Below are 22,328 nucleotides of genomic sequence, written 5' to 3' on the forward strand. Positions count from 1 at the left end.
CACTTTGGAAAGCAGAGAGTCAATCTGTTATAATGTTAAATATGCATTTACCCTATGACCCAGCAATCCCATCCCTGGGTTTTTGTCCTAGAAAAAATGAAAACTTGAGTTTACATCAAAACCTATATGCAAATATTCATAATGGCTTTCTTTGTGGCAACCAAAAGCTAGAAACAGTTCAGATACTGTCCAAGAGGTGAACCAATAAATAATGTTTGGTATATCCATACAATAGACTATCACTCCGCAATGAAAAAGAAGAAAAGGAACAAATTATTGATTCGTGGAACAGCTTAGATGGATGGCAGAGACATACTGAGTGAGAGAAGCTAGCTTCAAAAGCTAACGTACAATTCCATTTCTCTGACATTCTCAAAAAGACAAAGCTATAGCTATGGAAAACAGATCAGTGGTTGCCAGGAAAGCCAGGGGAGGGGAAGGTATCCCTGGGGAAGGATAGCATTAGGGCATTTGAGGGATAATGGAACTGTTCTGAATCCTGATTGTAATACTGATAACAGAAAGACACACATGGTCAAAACTCATAAAACTATACCAAAGAAAAATAACATACCTTACTGCATGACTTTTTAAAGGGAAATGTAAGTTACAGCTTCCAGCAATACAGAGCAGATTCACACCACTAAGATACTGTTGTAATGTCCCTATATTATATAGAAAGCAGTAAAATATTAAGCCTAAGTTGATAAGTTAAAGACACATAATGTAATGCTTACAGGAACCACTAAAAAAATAATTAAAATAGAGATAACAGGGGCACCTGGGTGGCTCAGTCAGTTAAGTGTCTGCCTTTAGCTCAGATCATGATTCCAGGGTGCTGGGATCAAGCCCCACGTTGGGTTCCTGGCTCAGTGGGGAGCCTGCTTCTCCCTCGACCCCTCCTGCCTGCTCATGTCTCTCTCTCTCATGCTCTCTCTCTCAAATAAATATTTTTTAAAAAGGAGATAGGATTTAAAAATAAATATATCAAATAAAGTAGAGGAAAACCTAGAGAACCAAAGGGAATATTGTACTAACTCACTAGAAGGTGAGAAAGGAGAAACAGAGAGGGTGGCTGGGTGATGGACGTCGGGGAAGGTGTGTGCTATGGTGAGTGCTGTCAAGTGTGTACACCTGGCAATTCACAGACCCATACTCCTAGGGCTAATAATACATTATATGTTAATAAAAAAATTTTTTTAATTTAAAAAAAAAGAAAAGAAAGGAGAAACAGAGAAACAAAAGACAAATGAGACAATCAGAAAACAATAGCAAAATTCACACCTACATCCAACTCTATCAGTAATTATTAAATTGATACCAAATTGATTATTAAGTGGATTTAAAACTCTAATCCAGAAACAGAGACTTTCAGATTGGATTTTAAAAATTTGAGATCTCAATATATGCTGTCCACAAAGGATACAGTTAACATTTCAAAAAGATACAAATAGGTTGAAAATGAAAAGAAGAAAAAGGATATACCCTGCAAACACTAATCATAACAAAACTAGAATGGCTGCATCAATATCCAGCAAAATAGATTTTAAGGCAAAAAGCATTACTGAAGATAGAGCAGAGCCTTTTATAATGATAAAAAAAAAAGTCAGCATAGCAGGGAGGCATAACATATTTATAACTGTGTCCTTAATAATAGAGCTTCAAAATACGTGAGGCAAAAACTAATAGAAACAAAGTAGAATACACGAAACCACAGAGATGCAGATTTTAATACCCCTCTCTCTAAGTAATGGACAGAATAATTAGAAAAAATTAGCAATGACAAAGAAGAACTGAATGACACTATAAAACCCCTAAGCTAATAGATATTTACAGAACACTGTAGTTCATAGCTACAAGACATGCATTCTTTTTTTTTAACTTAATTTTATTTTTTTTCAGTGTTCCAAGATTCATTGTTTATGCACCACACCCAGTGCTCCATACAATACGTGCCTTCTTTTTAGATGTACGTGGAACGCTCATGACATAGGCCATACATTGGGCATAAAACAAGTCTCAGTAAGTGTTAAGAAAAAAGATGGAAATCTTAGAGAATATGTATCCCGTCAAAATGAAAATAAACTACACATCAATACACATCAATAGGATATGCAGAAAAGTCCCAAGTATTGGAAATAAAACAATAAACTTCTAAATAAACTACTAATCAGATAATAAACCAAAACACCTATGCCAAGATTTAAGTTTTCCCTCACATATCTAGAGAAAAGATGACTAAACCCAAAGGAGCAGAGGAAGGAAGTGAAAAGTAAAATCCAATAAAAGAGAAAACAATGGAGGAAATTTTAAATGACAAAATGTGATTCTTAGAATAGATAAATCAGGTTCATAAGTCCCTAGTAAGAATAAGGATAGAAAAAAAGAGAAACAATCCTGAGTAGGAAGAACAAGAACAGTGATGTCACTGTGACTCCTACAAACATCAAAAGGACAAGCAGTTGTGAACAGATTATGGCGATAAATTTAACAGCTTAAAAGAAATGGAAAAAGTCCTTGAAAAGCACAATTGATTAAAACTGAAATTACATAAAATATAAAATGTGATTCACATTTATCTAGTCCTGAAAATTAAATTTGTTCCTAAAAAAAATTCAGCAGGGGCGCCTGGGTGGCTCAGTTGTTTAAGGGGCTGCCTTTGGCTCAGGTCGTGATACCAGGGTCCCGGGATCGAGTCCCACACTGGGCTCCCTGCTCAGTGGGGAGTCTGCTTCTTGCTCTTCCTCTCTCTCTGCTCCTTTCCCCCCACTCATTCTCTCTGTCTCAAATAAATAAAATAAAAAATCTTTAAAAGAAATGCAGCAAAAAGAAAATGCAACCCAGATGTTCTCGCTGGTGAAGTCTGTCAAACATTAAGGATGAAATAATACCAATTGTATTGGTATCTGCTCTTTCAGAAGATACAAAAATAAGGTACACTTTCTAACTCACTTAATAAGATGAGCATTAAAAAAATAAGATGAGCATAACTTTGACTCTGAACCTTAACAAAAACATTGTGAGGATAGAAATTTATAGTATAATTTCCCTCACAGACATAGGAGCAAGAATTCTTAACAAAATATTAACAAATCAAAAATAAACATATGGGGGCACCTGGGTGGCTCAGGGGGTTAAAGCCTCTTCCTTCAGCTCAGGTCGTGATCTCAGAGTCCTGGGATTGAGTCCCACATCGGGCTCTCTGCTCCGCAGGGAGCCTGCTTCCTCCTCTCTCTCTGCCTGCCTCTCTGCCTACTTGTGATCTCTCTCTGTCAAATAAATAAATAAAATCTTAAAAAAAATAAAAATAAAAATAAACATATGTATCATTATATATTACTATACAACATAGCATGTAATATGATTATATGTAATTACAAGTATAAATATAGAATACATGGCTATTATAACATATAATATGTTGTAATTCGTGGGTAATATAATTACATGTTATGTTGTTATATATAGTTATATAATAAAATAATGTTATTAATAATTACTATATCATATAATTATAAATTTAATAATTTAATAAACAAGATTATTGTGTGTATATTGATTAAATTATTAATTATGTATTATGGCGGCTTATTCATATAATGAGATACTATTCGTCAATAAAAAAGAACAAACTACTGACATACAATAATGTGGGTGAATCTGTCCTAAATTATGGTGACAGAGAAGCTAGGTACAAGAGAGTGCATACATGAGTCCATTTTTAAGAAGTTGTAAAACAGGCAAAAGTCATTTAAAGTGGAAAATAAATCAGAGCGCAGCTGTCTCTGGGGCAGGGGAGGAACTGACTGGAAACGGACCCAAGGGAGTTTTCCGGGCAGACGGAAATAGTCTACATCACGATAGGCACACTGGCATCACTGGTACATCCCTTGGTCAAATCCCACAGTGAAGATTTGCGTGCTGCAGAGTTTGTAAATTTTACCTCAAAAGAAAACTGTTAAAATAAGTAAGAGGAGAGTGCGGTGAGGGAGAGTGAGGGGAACCAGTAACGAGAAGAAACTGGGGAGAAATGATCATAATTGCTGGAACTGGAGACGGGCACAGGGGTGGTTCACTCTACAGTTCTGTTCACTCTGTCCGTTTGGAATTTTGCAACATGAAAGCTAGAATTTAAGTTTAGGTCAGGAGATGTGGTCTTTCATGGATGGTTTTCATACTTCACACACACACACATACACACACACACACACACATTCACACACTCACACACAGGCAGTGCTGTCTCTGAGGGTGGTGCCCCAGCATGGCACGTCCATGAACAGTGGCACCAACCCACTCCCTTCCTGTTCCCGTGGGTCGTGGGTCTCCAGACCTTCCCACTCTCTCGGCACACCCAGCGCCTGGCAACATCGGCAGGATTGCTCCTATCATTCCCCCCAACTTCAGCTCCTCCTTCTCCACAGGCTCGAGCCCTGCCGTGGGGAACTCAATCCTCCTGCCCCCCTGGGGTCTTCTCCACCCCCTGGTCCCACGTCACCCTGTGAAGCCCTGTCCTGAACGTCCAGGCACTCACCTGATAGCACAGATTGTCCAGGAAAGTGAACTTCCTTTCATTAAATGTTCAAACAATGGACACAAAGTTTAAAAACTGTCAGGGAATCCACATTCCGGCGACAAAGCTGGCATTCTGGTTTGGCAAACACATCCGGGCAAGCAAACCCTCAGGCAAAGAGCGCTCCCTCCCACCCCGCTGGAGGGGGTCAGTCACCACACAGGAGGCAGAGTAGGATGGGAAGCTGCCGTCCCCCACCGTGGTCCCCACACTATAGTGACAATGCACACAGCCCAGGAGCAGGTGGAGGGCCCCTCGCTGGCTGTGGGGGAGGGGAGCAGACCAGAGGGGATCGGGACACGTCTCCGAGGTCTGGTCCTTCTTGCCTTCCAGGCCAGTCTCTCCTTCTGCTTTCTGTGACAGCTAAGCTTTGGTTAAACTGTTTGAAGTCTCCCTTTCTCTTCTGATAACACAAAACACTCCACATCGGACTGTGCCACACCGATCACTCTAACTTCTGAAACTGACTCATACGTCAAGACTACCCAAACCCACCTGGAGAGCATCCTTTGAGCTCATGGATTGTCTTTAACCTGTACTTAACTTTTGGACACAACAGAACTAATACCAAGAGAAAGAAAGAAAGTTTTCTTAAAGATTAATTTGAGAGAGAGAGAAAGAGAGAGAACATGAGCAGGGGAAGAGGCAGAGGGAGAGAATCTCCAGCAGACTCCCCACTGAGTGCGGAGGCTCAGGGCTCATTCTCACGACCCATGAGATCATGACCTGAGCCAAAACCAAAATCACACATCCAGCTGACTAAGCCCCTCTAGGCACCCCAGAAACATGTTTTTTAAGATTTATTTTATTTTTGACACAGAGAGAAAGAGCTCACAAGCAGGAGGAACAACAGGCAGATGGAGAGAGAGAAGCAGACTCCACTGAGCAGGGAGCCCGAGGCGGGGCTCGATCCCAGGACCCCGGGGTTATGACCTGAGTTGAAGGCAGACGCTTAACCCACTGAGCCATCCAGGTGCCCTGACCCAGAAACATTTTTGTTGTGATACCTTCATGTTTTAAAAAAAGATATAATAATATTTAAGAGAAAATATGGAATACATGACCATGTTCATTTCTTAAAACATCCTGGAACATTACCAGAATGGGCGGTCGTCACTTTGCTTGGCACCGTGTGACTGAGCGCCGCACACTGGGACCATGGAAAATCCAGGAGGTTGGTGTTCTTGCTGAGTAATTTTCCACTCCTTAGAATTAGGAGTCCTGGTCGCTTTCTGATTAAAGATACATGAGTAGACCTGCTTCTCTCATGCCTTCCAATGCCACCCCAAACCACAGGAAAACATCATTCTCAAAGAGCCAGGAAGAGAACCCCAAAGTATAAGAGTACACACACCTGGTCAGCGATGTGAAGTGTGGTCTAGGAGAGAGAAACTGCCAAGAGAGAAGACAGGTCCTTAGATCTTAAGCTATTCACAAATGTCCATAATAGTGTCACGGCCGTGAAGGGTTACTCTAGTCATCGGCTTTCAATTAGATCTGTGAATAGGGCAGACTTATGCAGGAAGCAAGCAGATCAATGGTCAGAGGAGGTCAGTAAAGGGGAAAGTATGACAAGTCACCCCTTTCATTATCGGAGACAGCATCCAAACAGAGGGCAAGTGCCAGAGGAAATGATGAAGGGGAGGAAGCCATAACCAGGTCAGAAATCAGAGGGTATCACCAAGGATTCTATAAAACTCTGCTGGCTTTCTGGTTGCTGACAATTTAAACATTACTTCTCCTTCATCTCAAACATATCACAGCTGCAGTGATTTATGTCTCTCCCCCCAAATTCCCATGTTGAGATCTAATCCCTAAAATAAGGCTATTAGGAGGTAGGGCCTTTGTGACAGGCTCGAGTCAAGAAGGTGGAGTCCTCCCAAGGGGAATTAATGCTCCCAGGTGTTCCTTCCACCACGTGAGGACACGGGGGAGAGGACACGGGGGAATGATCCAGAAAGTGCGTTCTCACCCTCACTGAAAATGCCTGCCGTGATCTTGGATTCCCAGCCTCCAGAACCGTGAGAAATACATGTGTGTGGTATAAGCCACCTAGTTTATGGTATTTTGTAACAACAGTTCAGATGGTCTAGGACAATAGGCGACCTGATTCTCTGATAAAAGAGATCCAGGGGCACCTGGGTGGCTCAGTGGGTTAAAGCCTCTGCCTTTGGCACGTCATGATCCCAGGGTCCTGGGATCGAGCCCCACATCAGGCTTTCTGCTCAGCAGGGAGCCTGCTTCCCCCTCTCTGTCTGCCTCTGCCTACTTGTGATCTCTCTGTCAAATAAATAAATAAAATCTTTTAAAAAGAGAGAGAGATCCAAAAAGAGGTACAAAGATTCAAAACAGATATTACAAGGCAGCAGAAGAAGATAAACAAATTGACCTAAGGACAATGAAAACATTGAATCATTCAAACATATTGAAAACAGCCAAAATCATTGTTCGGAAGCATAGTAGGGGCAAAACAAAATGCGAAAAGCAAAGCCATGAACTCGTAAGAGCTCTGCCTTTCTGTAGAACAGAACCGCTCCTGTCAAACCTGGTTATAGGAACTATGAACTCTGGACAAAATCTTTAAAAAATAATGTTTGAGGGCATTGGAGCACAACCAAATTCAAGCAGAAATGGGAGGTAATTCAACCCTTGGAAGAAAGGAATCACTAGGTGTAATCTTTGCTTAATTGCTTTTCCTTCCAGAACACTCTGCTCCGTGGTGAGGGTCACGTAGATCTCAAGGGAAGGCGCTGTCCTGTCGGCAGAAGGAATCAGAGGAGAAATTGGGGGCTGCCCGGGTGACTAGAAATTAAGGAGAAAATCCAATAAAGGACGGAGGTACAAAAAAGGAGCCCCGCCTCTGAGACTCATCTCCCCCACCCCCACCCCCACCCCAAATCACTGAATGGCCCTGAACTGCACAGGCCGTGAGACGCCACGTTGAGAGGAATGACAGGAGGCTAACGAGCCACGCAGAGATTTCAGCCGCCACCGTCCCACAGGGAGAGAGTTTGGAATTCGAGTTACCAAGTTAGGAGGACTTTGTAATCACCTGGCTGCCCACTGTCACCCCAGAAAGACCACCCCTTGACCGTAAAGTCCTTATCCCAGGACTGAGAGACTTGCCCGAAGAGTAAAGGCAAAACTGGAACAATCTGCCCTAACAAAATCTAAGATCAAGCCTGTACACCTTCTAGATGGTCTGTCAGAAATCTCACCGTTGCTGTCACAAAAGCCAGCCCCCTTCTTTTCTTTACTTTTTTTTTTTTTTTTCAGATTTTTGTGTATTATTTGAGGCAGGGGGAGAGAGAAATCAAGTGGGAGACGGGTCAGAGGGAGAAGCAGACTGGAGCAGGGAGCCGGAGGAGGGACTCGATCCCAGGACCCTGGGATCGTGACCCCAGCTGAAGGCACCGCTTAACTGACTGAGCCCCCCAGCCATCCCAAGCCAGCGCCCTTCTGAGCCTCTTCGCAACATGTAAATCACAGCATCCAATGTTAATAAAAATTTAGTCAACCTTGTAGGGTGCCTGGGTAGCTCAGTCGGTGAAGCGAACTCCAGCTAGTGATTTAGATCAGCTCCTGGTCTCCGATCAAGCCCCTCGCCGTGCTCTGTGCTCAGCCGGGAGCCTGCTTGAGATTCTCTCTCTCCGGCTCCCTGCTCCTCCCTCCGTTCATGTGCAAGTGCGCGCGTGCATGCGTGCGTGTGTGTGTGTGTGTGTGTGTGTGCGCGCGCGCACATGCTCTCTTTCTCAAATAAGTAAGTCTTTAAAAGAAATTTAGTAGACATGAGAAGATTCAAGAAATATGGCTCACGGTCAAAAGAAAAAAATCACTGACTGGAAACAGCACAAAAACTCAGTCTGGGGGGCACCTGGGTGGCTCAGTCAATGGGTGTCTGCCTTGGGCTCAGGTCACGATCCCAGAGTGCTGGGATTGAGCCCTGCATCGGGCTGCCTGCGCAGTGCGGAGCCTGCTTCTGTTTCCACTCCCCTGCTTGCCTTCTCTCTTTCATTCACTGTGTCTCTCTCTGTCAGATAAATAAATAAAATCTTTAAAAAAACGAAACAGACCAAAAAAAAAAAAAAAACCTCAGTTTGAAATTAGCAGAAAAGGGCCCCAAAAAAGCTGTGATAAATGTTTATATATAATTTATATTTTATATACATATAAACGGGATTTTTATCTATAAACAGGACATAACAGTGTGTGTATGTGTATATAATATATACACATGTCAGTAAAATTCAAATATGGTGAATAAAATCATTGAACCTAAAACACACAGAGAGCAAAGCTGCGTGAAACAACCAGGACATCAGTGGCCTGTGGGTCACTCCCGCGCAGCCTGGCGTATCCGTGGCTGGAGTCCCTGAAGATGAGGAAGCAGAGAAGGAGGCAGAAAAAAATCTGGAGAAATAGTCACTGAAATTTTTCCAGGTTTGGTCAAAAACAGCAATTTGCCAATCCAAGAAATGCAGTGAATCCCAAACACGGTGAATACAAAGAAAACGGCACTTAAAATCTTAAACTACTGAAAACCATAAATGAATTCTTTTTTAATCTGAACAGAAGGCAAAGAGAAGACATATTATATTCAAGGGAATAATGATAACAATGAAGCTTTTCAGAAATAACGGAGGCCAGAATACGCTGGAACGTCTTTAAAGAGCTGAGAGGAACCGGGCGTCCAGGTGGCTCAGTCCCTTCAGCCCCTGCTCTGGATTTCGGCTCAGGTCATGATCTCAGAGTCGTGAAACGGAGCCCCAGTCAGGCTCCTCATTCATCGGGGAGTCGACCTGTCCCTCTCCCTTCCCCCTGCATTCATTCTCTCTCTCGCTCCCTCTCTCTCTTTCTCTGTCAAATAAATAAATAAATAAATAAAATCATTTAATAAAATAAAAATAAAGATCTGAGAGGGAAAAAAAATCTCTCAAACTAAAATTCTATGTCCAGTGGGAAGATCCTTCTAAAATAAAGGTTAAAGACCTTTTCAGACAAAGAAAACTTGAGACAGCTTGTCAATACCATACCTATAAGAAATACTAAAGAACTTTTTATCAGACTGAAGAGATAGGAAGCCAGACAGAAATTCAGAACTTCAGGTAAGAATACAGACTACAAGAGGTAGTAATTACATGGGTAAATATAAGAGACTCCTTTTTTATTTTTCTTAAATTATTTAAGAGTTAATTTACTGTTTATAGCAAAATTAAAACAATGTATTGTGGGATTTTTAAGGTAGAGGTAAAATAAATGATCAGATTATCACAGTAAATGGAAGATTAATACTGTTATATGATGATACTGCGTCGGGATTCTTCCATTGCATCCGAAGCAGTGTGGTAAGTTAACATTGCACATGGTATTTCCTACCACCACCACCAGCACAACAAAATGCACAACAGTTTTCTAGGTAAAGGAGAAGCTAAACAGCCAATGGAAGGGGGCGCCTGGGTGGCTTAGTGAGTTAGGCATCTGCCTTTGGCTCAGGTCATGGGATCCTGGGATTCTGGAATCAAGCCCCACAGCAGGCTCTCTGTTTGATGGGAAGCCTCTTCCCCCTCTCTCTCTGCCTGCCTCTCTGCCTGCTTGTGATCTCTCTCTCTCTCTCTCTCTGTCAAATTAAATAAGATCTTTAAAAAAAAAAAAAAAAAAAGCCAATAGAAGGAGGTAGAATAGGGTGCCTGAGTGGCTCAGTCAGTTAAGCCCCTGACTCTTTTTTTTTTTTTTTAAGATTTTATTTACTTATTTGACAGCGAAGAGATCACAATTAGGCAGAGAGGCGGGTGAGGTGGGGGGAAGCAGACTCCCTGTTGAGCAGAGAGTCCAATGCAGATTTCAATCCCAGGACCCTGAGATCAGGACCTGAGCAGAAGACACAGGCTTAATCTATGGAGCCACCCAGACACACAAGTCTCTGACTCTTGATTGAGGATCAGGTCATGATCTCAGGGTCCTGAGATCGAGCCTTGAGTCAGGCTCTGTGCACAGTACAGGAGTCAGCTTGTCTCTCCCCTGTTCCTCCCTCAGCTCTCGCTCTCTCTGTCTCATTCTCTCTCTCAAATAAAATCTTTTAAAAAGGAGGTAGAATATTAACAAGCACTCTATAAACACACACACCAAAAATAGATGGAAAAGATGAACAAAAGTGTGAAGAACAGAATCAATAAATAGCTATTGTAGATTTAAATCAACCATATCAATTAGCACCTTAAACACAAATTAATTAGGTGCTCTAATTAAGAGGCAGACTGTCGGACTGGATCTCAAAGCAAGACTCCACAGTATTTTACAAGAGACCAACTTTAAATATAAAAACACACAGATTAAAAGTAAAATGATGGGAAAGAACTCCAGGCATAACCGTACACACTAGGAAGCTGCTAGAGGGGCGCCTGCGTGGCTCAGTGGGTTAAGCCTCTGCCTTTGGCTCTGGTCATGATCTCAGGGTCCTGGGATCAAGCCCCGCATTGGACTCCCTGCTCAGGGAGCCTGCTTCCCCTTTCTCTCTTCCTGCCTCTCTGCCTACTTGTGATCTCTCTCTGTCAAACCAATAAATAAAATCTTTAAAAAAAAAAAAAAAAGAAAGAAAGAAAACTGGTAGAGCTCTATTGATGGCAGACTTCAAATCAAGAAGAGTAACTAGAGACAAAGAGAGATATTTCAAAATAGCAAAGGAATCAGGGACTCTTGGGTGGCTCAGTTGGTTAAGCATCTGTCTTCAGCTCAGGTCATGATCCCAGGGTCCTGGGGTCGAGCCCCATGTCTGGCTCTCTGCTCAGCAGGGAGCCTGCTTCTCCCTCCCCCTCTGCCTGCTTGTTCTCTCTCTCTCTCTCTCTCTCTCTCCCTCCCTCCCTCTGTCAAATAAATAAAATCTTAAAAAAACAAAAAATAACAAAGGAGCCATTCATCAAAAAGCCATAACGACCCTAGAAAATGTATGCACTTAAAAACGAAGCTTAAACCATAGGAAGCAAAATGGACAGATTCAAAGGGAGACAGGAAAAAGCCACTCGTAACGTTTCCCTTTCTCAGCCCATCACTTTAACTGCATCCTATAATAAGCAATCAGGAATGGTACTGAAAGTTTTCTTTGTGCAGAGGGCCTTCTGCTCATCTCCTCCCCCTCTCTGCTAGGGTGCTTGTTGGGCAGTAACCTTCTCACAGCCCTTATAATATCACCTAAGTCAGTCCATATGGTCACCCACTTATTGGCTAAACACTAGGCATTGGCCATCATGATGTAACTTTTCACTTACATAGATTCTCATATTTCCCCTACTAGCACACCAGTCAAGATTTCTGAAGCTGAAGACCTATCCCCCGCTAAAATCATTCATCTTTTTACCCATCACAGAGTTGAATGCACCACTGGGCGCATATTAGCCCCTTGGGGATATGTGGTCATTGAATATCACAGCCTCCAATCAGCCTCTAGGGAATAACCTAATTCCAATCCAATTTAAGGAAGGAGCCTCAGAAGATTTTGGGTCATAAATGATCACCCACTGGGCCTGACCAGCAATGACCACAGTGGAACAGAGCAGATGATGGGCTGACTTTGGTGGTTGCGGGGACTGGATGATACCCGCCTGCGGTGGACGAGGCGGGGAGAAGGGACACGAGCGGATGAGGACGGCTTTCCTGAGATGGCCTTCCCCCCTCCCTCCCTGCCCATGCACAGCTTTTGTGGGACCCAAAGCACTAAGCCGTGTGTCTAAAAGCTCTGCTGAGCCTGCCCGGAGAGGACAGCAAGCACAGAGGACAGCCTACTCATGCAGAATCGGCTCCGGAAGCCGGCCTGCGGGGACACCCACAGCTGCGGGATGAATGCGGAGGGATTGTCACGGAAGCGCGGAAGTAATTAAAACAAAACTAGACATCACTTTATCAATAGGAGAATGGCTACATAAATTATGAAACCCACATAAAATGGAAGGCGGTGCAGAGATCACCCAAATATATTATTGACTGAAGAAAAGTGAAGCAGACGTCATTTTTAGACTAGAATCATCCTTCAGTAAAAAAGATATACATGTAAATAACTAAGAGAGATATATGTATATATGAGATTATATAAAATATATCATGTTTGCATATTCTGGAATATATAAAATGGCCTCCTATATATAGATAGCCACACATATGACATATTCCAGAAGGATGTACAGGAAAGTATATCCGTAACAGAATGGTTACTGTGGAGGTAGGGGACTAGAATCAGGGTAGAAAGGAGGCGTCTCATTACAAACTTCTTTTTTTTTGTTTTGTTAGTACTTGATTTATGTTCTATGTTAATAATTTTTTTAAATGGAGTGGATTTTGTCATAAAGAGTTAAGCTTGAAAACTTTACAGAATATTCCAGAACAAACCCATTGATTAAAGATAATGAATAAGGCCACAGGAACTCAGGGATTTAAGTAATCTTCCCCAAGTCCCAGAGGCAGTTAGAGCAGAGCTGGGCTGAGAACCTTGCTCTTCGGGCCTGTGATTCAACCTTCAAATATCTACATGACCTGCTGCAGCCCTGCTCATTAAGTGTTGACAAGTGCCCGTGGGGATTTTTTTTAAACAAGCAAAATATCAGTGTGAATGGAAAATGGTACAGCTATTTTAAGTTTTTAGTGAAATAATCTCTACACCTAATGTGGGGCTCCCACTCTCGACCCCGAGATCAAGAGTCGCGGGCTCTGGGGCGCCTGGCTGGCTCAGGTGGGCAACTCTCTGACTCTTGACTTCGGCTCAGGTCATGACCTCAGGGTTGTGAGCTGGAGCCTCCCGTCACGCTCTGTGCTAGACGTGGAGCCTGCTTGAGATTCTCTCTCCCCCTCCCCCAGCCCTGTCCACCCTGCCTCGGAGCGTGCACAGACATTCACTCTGTCTAAAACAAGCAAACAAAAAGAGTCCTATGCTCTTCCAACTGAGCCAGCCAGGCACCCCAGAATGGTAAAGCTATATTATTGGAAAATAGGAAACATCGGAAAATGGGCTTAAAATGCACCTACTATGATCCCGCAAGCCCACTCCTAGGATTACACTATAGAGAAATGAAAACATATGCCCACACAAAACCTTGGCCATGAATTAGCAGCCTTCTAATCGTCGAAAAGTGGAAATGGTGCGGATATCCATCGGTTGATAAATGAACACGCAAAATGTGACCTATCCATGGTTGGAATATTATTTAGCCAAAAAATGGAAGAAAACACTAATATGCTACAACATGGGGGAACCTTGAAAACAGCAAGCTGAGCGAAAGAAACCAGACCCAAAAGATCACATGCCATATGATCCCATTCATAAGAAAGTTCCGGAACAGGCAAATCCAAAGAGACAGAAGACATATTCATGGTTGCCAGGGGCTGGGGGGGGGGGGGTGAGGGGACTTCAGGGGAGGGTGACGGCAAATGGTGTGGAGGTTTCTTTGTTGGGTGACGGGAGTTGGGTGACGGACTCTGGCGAGCGCAGCACAAGGGACATACGCTGGCAGCACCTGAATTATACAAGGGCTTTGAATGCATGAGCTGTGTGGCGTGTGAATTAAATTGCAGTAGAGCTATTAAAAAAAAAGTCTTGGGTTCTACCAGAAGTGCTCAGACCAAGGCCCTGAGGCTTTGGGGAGCAACCCCACCTGCCCTTCTTTCTGCCCTGGGGGACGGGGGAAATGGAGTGAGCAGGAGAGGAGCAGTGTGGACGGGCCCCCAGGAGACCTACCGGCTGCTGGGAAGGTGGCTCTCTGGAGCCCCTAGGTCCAGGCCATCAATGCAGCCACAGGAGTCAGGAGACAAGGCTAAGGCCAGGTCAGAAGGTAAACAGGCACCCTTCAGCTATGGGAGCCTCCAGCTGCCTGTGCTTCTGTCAGAGGAGGGTGTAGGTAGACCACAAAGCCCCACATTCATTCTGGAACCTTCCTCCTCCAGATGCATGGGCTTGCCTTTTCTGAAATGCAGTCTCCTTCTACAGTCTCTAAAACCCAACCGCTTTGCTCATCACCTTTCCAGGATTTCTGAGTGGCCTCCCGGGCCCGGCCCTGTGCTGATGCTGGGTTTCTTCCAGCTGGTTCTTTTTAGCTCCCAGCTTTCACTTTGTCCACCACCCCCTCCACTGCCTCCCTCCATTCTGACGAGACACCATCCTCCCTTGGCTCCTCAGTGATAAGTCGTTGGTGCAGCCTGAGTTCTTGAGAAGGGCAGTCAGACCTTAGGACGTGTGGTGGGGGGGTGTGGGGCATGATTTCCTGGTGACATGCGTGAATCCAAGTCACGACAAGTAGTGCTCCGTAAGGGATGGTCTGCTCCTCCGTGAGGGTTTGCCTGCATTATTTGCTTTCCCATTCAATACCAATCAAGTGGTGATCTTTCCATGAATGGTAACACCGTTTTTAAAATATCTTCTTCACTAATGGGTACAAAGAATGGAAGGCCGCTTTGGAGCTTTCTGAAATCCAGCTGATCTCATGACTTTCAAATGTGCCTATGGGGCTTCTCTTTGAAGAATCAGAAATATAGATTTTTCTGAAGGAAACTTGACTCATTCATTAACTCAAATAGCTGTGCTCTGTCCGCCAGAGCTTGATCCGAAATGCTAGAGGACAAATTCTAACTGAGCTCTGTGACCTCATGTAAGCCCGTTATCTTCTATAAAATGGGAATAATAATGTCACATACTTGATAGAGGTGTTAAAAAAAAATAAATGAAGAATGTGTAGGAGGCTTTAGCCCATGACTGGCACAGGGGAACCGCTCAGTGGAAGCTAGCAGGCAGGCGATGCCGTGTCGTTTACGGCTCCACGTAAGGGTTCGTGCAGGACGGAGTGCAGAGGGACAGAGATTTGAACACCAGGCCACACAACCTCAGCACTCAGAACTTTGTCACACTTCCTGCAGCACGGACAGCCCTCAGCCCAAAGCTCTGTGCTCAGGAAACACTGGAAACATGCAATAAATCATAATGAGTACAGTTATAAACCAAGGTCTGCTCTCGCCAGGATTCACAATGGTACCTAAACAGATCTGCAGGGGCACAAAGACCCAAACGCAAAGGAAAAAAACTGTTTTAGAATAATGAGTTATGGCCCTTTCCTTCCCCTTTCCCTTAATATTTTAAAATTAAATAAACCACTGGGAGGAAGGAACGCATCGTAAGGGCCGCTTATAATCATTACAAGTGGAGCCCGGGCCTCCGGGAAGGCATGAGCATTCCTAGAGACCGTCCTAGAACAGCGATGTCCCAACAGATGTGAGGGGAAGCTCGAGTATTTGGTTCAAGTCCAAGACCATCATGATTGTAATAGGTGATCTCTTTACATAAGTGAACATACAAAACGATAAAAAAAAAAAAGAAAACCCCACAATTTCCGCCCACTTTTTTTTTGAAAGGTTGAGAAATGTACCAGTTTTGAGGCAACAATCATAAAGAATTAAAGATCATTTTCCATTTTTTTACTGAGCTGCTATGTGAGTAGCCAGCTCTCACTCACAGTGGACAAGAAGGAAGCCTCCTAAGAAAAAATAAAATGGATTAATAGTTTAGAAAAGTAAGTTTAGCTCTCTCAATGGTCACAGCCAACAGGTTCCTGAAACTGAGGACCTCAACGGCACAGGTCATGTACTTCGCTGCCCTCCAATACCCCAAAATGCTTTCCATTTCTTAACACATGTCTAGTACCCCATGGTTGCTGTTCACTAGAGGCTCCCTGGGTGCTAGGTAGGTACTGGGCACACTGCTTCTCTGAACAGCTTTTCCCACCCAGTCCCAGCGATTACTAATGCCAGAGCCAGGATGCAGATCCAATATGGGCACGCTCAGCTCTACCCCAGGTACAGAACCACTGGTGAGCCTCATTTCCTTTTATCACAAACCACTCCCTTGCAGTGTCCCATGCTTTCCTGTCCCTATGTCTTTAATTCTTTTGTCTTTTCTGCAAAAATGCCACCCCACCCAGTCTGTTGAAAGCCAATCCTCCTCCCACATAACCCTCACGGACCACATATCCCTCCCCAGAGAGACTGCTGCACTCCCAAGCCCCTACCTCCCACGCTCCCCAGCTCTGCCCCTACCTGCCTTTCCACACATATGGCATCCGGTACCTCTCTCAGCGAAACCAGAGGGTGTGGGGAGGTTCATGGTGTCCTGGAAAGCGCTTGTGTCTCCCACCAGATTTCGAATCCTGGCTCTGCTTTCCACTAACTATATGATCGTGGATAAGCTCCTAAGATCCGCCATCTGTAAAACAGAGGCATCAACTCCCACTTGGAAGAGCTCCCATGAGGGTTTGGTGGGATGACCCATGAGAAGCCCTCACTTCCTCTCCCTCCCCAGCAAGAGCAGCCCTCCTAGCTGCCTCCCCTGGTGGCAAGCTGGGATTTCTCTGGTTACCTGCTTAAGTTGTACGAGGCATACGACGGACCCTGCATTATTCATCTCGTGTTTCCTGCTCAGCCCAGAGTAGGACCTCTATGACTCCCAGTCGAATGGAACTTGATGCACATCTCCCCCAGAACATGGAGTAAACACTTAGGCTGCCCCAGTCTATTCAGTCTGGATCTCCTAATACACAGTTTAAATGCAATAAGAATTACTCAGAGTTACTAACTTTTAGTAACAGTCTTCTCAAAGAACAAATAAATCTTTAGTAGGAGCTGTGTTTACACAAATATATATTGGTTTTAAGGATTTCAGTGTCTATTGTAAACAATACTTCCAGGCAGAGTTCCTATTATTGCTCAGAATAGACTGAATTTAATTTTTCATCTTCTGTTCTTCGTCATTAAGGACACATCACCCTGCCCTGGTGTGTCTGGAGCTACCAGCATAAAGAAACAAGCAGAGAAAGGAGAGAATTATTCCAGGATCCTCGGTCAGCATTATCATTCACCAGCTGAGGGATGGTAGATGGCTCAATAAATTCATCTCAGCCTCTATTTCTCCTCTGTAAAGTGGGGGTAATGCTAGTATCACCCTTGCAGCGATGTTGTGAGAACCCAGTCAGGAAGTGTATGCAAAAGTGCTTGCTGAGATGAGAGAAACACAACATTAGTAATAATGATTGTTACCGCACTATTGCATTGGTGCCCCGAAACATAGCTCTGAGCTTCCTGGATATCTGGTCACAAGGGAAAACCACAGTTTATATATTTAGTAAGGGGAAGCTGAAAGTTTCTTTAGGAAAGAACCTTTATGCTCAGGGGAATATGCCATGGTGACGCACACAGGAGACCAGCAATTTCCTAATGAACGATCTGTTGGGGGCCATCTTGGAAAGAACAGAGACCTTCTTCTTGGGAGCATTTTTCACAGTAACACTTGAGAAAAGTTGAGAACATAGTATCAGCTTGTCGTAAGCGAAGGAGTTCCTGGCAGCCGGATTTCCTGCTCCTTGCAAAGCCTTTCTTAGCCTGGGGAATTTCTCAATATCAGAGAATGGCTTCATTATCTAGAGGTCCTCCCCGTGGCACAAAGGAGAGAGAGAAAGAGAACATCCTTCGTCGGGGGTCAGCTTCACCTACTCAAAAAGCAGAGAATCTAGGATCCATGATTTCCTATAATTGTCTCATTTGACAAGCTAGAAAGAGATGAGCGCCTTTAACTGGGACGTGGTAGTTTGCTGGGAGGAAAATCCTTAACTGAAACACTTCCTGGTCCCACAGTAAATAATTAAGCCACAATTTATAACAATTACTTTCATTTAAGTAATGCTCAAGTATTCAGCAAATGTGTATTGGGCACCTCTTATAGGCCCAACAGTATTGTTATTGATAAATGCACGTGATAAACGTAATAGCAAGCAGTTACTGAGTGCTTCCTAGGAGCCAATGAACATTTGTGGACATTCGTGGCCTTAAAGACGGCAGACCTTTCCTCTTCCCCTCCCAGGACCTAGAGAACAGGGGTCCTTGTCTGCATCCCTAGAGAGGGAGCAAGGAGAGTACTGAAGGCCCGAAGGTTACCTTGAGGATGTGAAAGTACATCTTATAGCAAAAAACAGGGAGACCCAGTCTGCAGGGTGAAAGACCCCTGCATGTGACGGAAGCAGGTTCACGAAGGACGGGTGAAGGATGGTTGGCACTGGGCACAGGAGGGCGCCAGGATTGACCCAATCCCTGCAAAGAGCGAGTCTGCAGGTGAGGGTTTCATTGAAGTCAAACATCACAAACATGTACTTGCATGCCTGGAATCTTCTATCTGACCTGCCCCCACCCTGTTCAAGCCATCATCCTCTCCTCTTGGAGAGTCATGCCCATTTCCTAACTGGCCCCTCCCACCATGCTCTGTACAGTGACCAGAAGGAGCATTCTGGGTTACTGATCTGACTTGTCTCTGCTCCCACTTGAAATAAGTCTGCAGTGGCCCCCATACCCTCAGCAAAATGACAGACTCTTCACAAGGGCTCTGAAGGCCTTTCTTGACCTGTTCCCACCAATCTCCATAGGCTCTGCTTCTCAGAGTTCTTCTGTCACCTCAGACCCACTCAGTCCTCTAAGGTTTCCTTTTGGCCCCTCACCTGCTGGCCTGCCTCAAGCCTCATCCACTCCCCTCCTCCCACCCTGCGCAGCTGGCTCCTCAAGCATCTGGGTCATGTTCATGAAACACGTCCCCACCCCTATGTTCCTCTCATGGTGAGGCCACCACACGGGTGACCGTTGCCCGACTGCCTGCCCAGCTGAGTTGACAGTAACAGCCCCGCGGCAGGCTCAGGGTGGACGTTCGGGAATGTCGATGGGATGAGCGTATCAAAGAAGAGGGGCAGAAGGACGCCTACAAAGCCAGCTCCTGTCCCAGTCTCGACCAAGCCTGAGCAGGTGGAAGGGCCACGTTAGATCAACCAACTCCTTGACTCTGTGACGACAAACCAACCCCAGGCACTTTCTGTGAAAGGCCAGAGTTCCTCTTCTGTCCACGACAGTGTTGTTCCTCTAATCGACACAAACATCAGTCAACGCGCATGTCCGTCTTCCTCCCTGGTACCATCCCTTCCTTTGAGAGGAGTACCGCCCCCCGTCTTAAATGTAGGTACCCCGTGCATTTCAGAAGATCTTCCCTCGTGAGCTCGGAAACAATCATCCACAGAACAATATGGTACATTTTCTAGGCCCCCAGGGTGTGAGGGGTTTGGGTTTTGTTTTTTTTTTGCCACATTTATGAAATCAAATGATTTTTTCCCTTCAGTGACATAGAGCTGAGTATAATCTCTCACTTATACTGCAAAATATGGACTTCTCAGAATTTTGAAGTTGACTCTACACTGTAAGTGAAAATAATGGAATTGAATGACCGTGGCTTTCCCTACAATCACCTGAAAGGACCTCCCCTTCTCCACATGCCCACCACCGGCTCCAGGGATCTGAAACTTCCAGAGCAGAGTTCAATGCCAAGTTTAGTGAACCTCCCAAAACACTGGGGATCTCAAGGAAAATGGATAGACTCACCCTCTGAATACGATCAGAAAGTCTGAACAGAAAACACCAGCAATGTTTTGTTTCCACATAAAATGTAGCCCCTTGGGAAATTACACTTGGGTGATTTATGGAATGTGTGTGTTTAGCGATCTTACACTTTGCGGTGCCGGCAAAGACAACAATAATGTATAATTGATTCCACTTGGATCTCAGCGAGTCAATAAAGAACTTTGTTTATACATAATTTTGTTGGGCAATTCTCCCAGATGGTACTGAAATGTTGCATTTTTAAGAAGTTGCGTTGGGTCCAGGAGGGTCATAAATTATAAAGATAATGTGTCTTTTGTATCATTACAGTCATATAATTGTAATCACAATTAGAGTCACTATGAGATCTAACTACATTCTATTTGAGCATTACTCTCAACATTTTTAAAGCTTCATTTATTTATGAGCCAAAAGTCAAAATAAGGGCTCCAGAACCCCAGAGCTCCACCTGCTAATGCAAGGGCATTTTTACAAATTAAAACCTATGTGAAGATAAAAATTTGCTCTTCTTCTAATAGGAATCAGCAGTACACATATAAACTTCAGTGGGTTTAGGTTAACTTTCTCACTCTATAGAATAAGGCTTTTCAGCTAGGTTCCTAGAAAAACTAACACGTTATCTCTGCAATAATTTTCTACTCAACAAAACATGTAACTTGAGCTTTTATTAAAGATAAAATTATGTTTCCCTCTTATTGCTGCATCACAGAAAAATGCTCGAAGAGATTATCATGAAATTAGGAGAGCAGGTTTGGGATGGCGCGACTTAAAATCTAAGGCTCCTGCTTATGAAATGCTTCTAGGGGCCCCGAGTGGGTGTACCTCAAAGAGTCTGGCTGGTGTCCCAGCGCGCCCCACGTGACTCCTTTTTGGGGACTCACAAAGCCCTGCGTACTAAGCTAATGTAGACAGAGAGAGCAAGTAGCAGTTTCAAAAATGAGCCCCCGAATGGAAAATTACCGGGGCAGAGGCTCCAGATTGTAGACATTGGCTTATAATCCGGCTGCTTCTCCCGAGGGTGCCCGCAGGTCACCTGCTCCCGGTGAGAGGCTTCAGGGATTCAGGTGTGGATGATAGTTAATGATGCTCTCGGGTAATGGCAGGAAGCCCAGCTGCCTTCTGCACAGACGGGAGGAGATTCCGGGCAGCGGAAGAAGCCTCGCAGAAAGGACTAGAACAGCCGACCCAGCCGAAGCACCAGGGGCACACACTCATTGCTGACGGCGGGGTCGGACCCCACGGAGATTCTGATCTGAGCCCTAACGAGTCCCAGCTGCTGCTGCTGCTGGTCCCGAAACCCCACGGGGAGATCCCAGCACTAGAGCCCCGCGGCTTGGGGTGGGGGTGGGGGGTCCGCAGCCCCAGCAGCACCTGGGGGCCCGTTAGAAATGCAGACGCTCAGACCCACCCCAGGCCTATTGATTCACACCCACAGTTTAACCAGACTGTCCAGGTGGTTCGTGCGCACGCTGAAGTTCGAAAAGCACCGTACTGCGTGGTATTTAAGGCACTTTCGGTCCCTGGGACTCAACTCATTCTGTGGCCAGATGGTTCCGATAGGGTGATGTGCGCGTGCGCAGGCACAGGTGTTTGCCGCGGGAAAGAGAGGGTGTGGCTCCCTCCCAGGTGACGAGCTGCTGCGCGTGCCCTGAGCTGACTGCACCGGTCGTAACACGGTGACGGCTGCGGCCCTTCCTTGAGAGGCACCCTGACCCCGTGTCCTGAGAGCAAGGTGGCGATGGTCCTGCCTCCGTGGTCCCGCTACAGCTTGGTCTAGGCCAATGGATGCTGGTGGTTTGACAGAGGGCTGTTGGTCAAGGACAGGTAATGAGACACACAACACCTGCTTCTGCTGTGATACCCCCCCAAGCCCTCCCCAGCCCTGCCCCCCACCTTCACACCCAAATTCCCTCACCCCCAAAGCCCAAACTGAGCACAGCCCACTCGCCCCACACTCTCCGGATTCACAGCTCCTCTCTGGAAATTACTTGGTCCTGATGGGTTTAGCCCCTGGACCCTGGATGTGGAGGTCTCCATGTAGAGAGGGAATGGACGGGCTTTTTCTTTCTCTTTTTTAAAAAGATTATATTCATTTATTTGACACACACACACACACACACACAGAGAGCGAGAGAGAGACACACACACAAGCAGGAAGAGTGGGAGAGGGAGAGACAGGCTTCCTGCTGAGCAGGGAGCCCAATGAGGGGCTCCATCCCAGGACCCTGAGATCATGACCTGAGCCGAAGGCAGATGCTTAAGGACTGAGCCACCCAAGCGTTTTCTATAAAGGGCCAAATGGCTA

Source organism: Mustela erminea, chromosome 14 (assembly GCF_009829155.1).
Source record: "Mustela erminea isolate mMusErm1 chromosome 14, mMusErm1.Pri, whole genome shotgun sequence".
Classification (NCBI taxonomy): domain Eukaryota; kingdom Metazoa; phylum Chordata; class Mammalia; order Carnivora; family Mustelidae; genus Mustela; species Mustela erminea.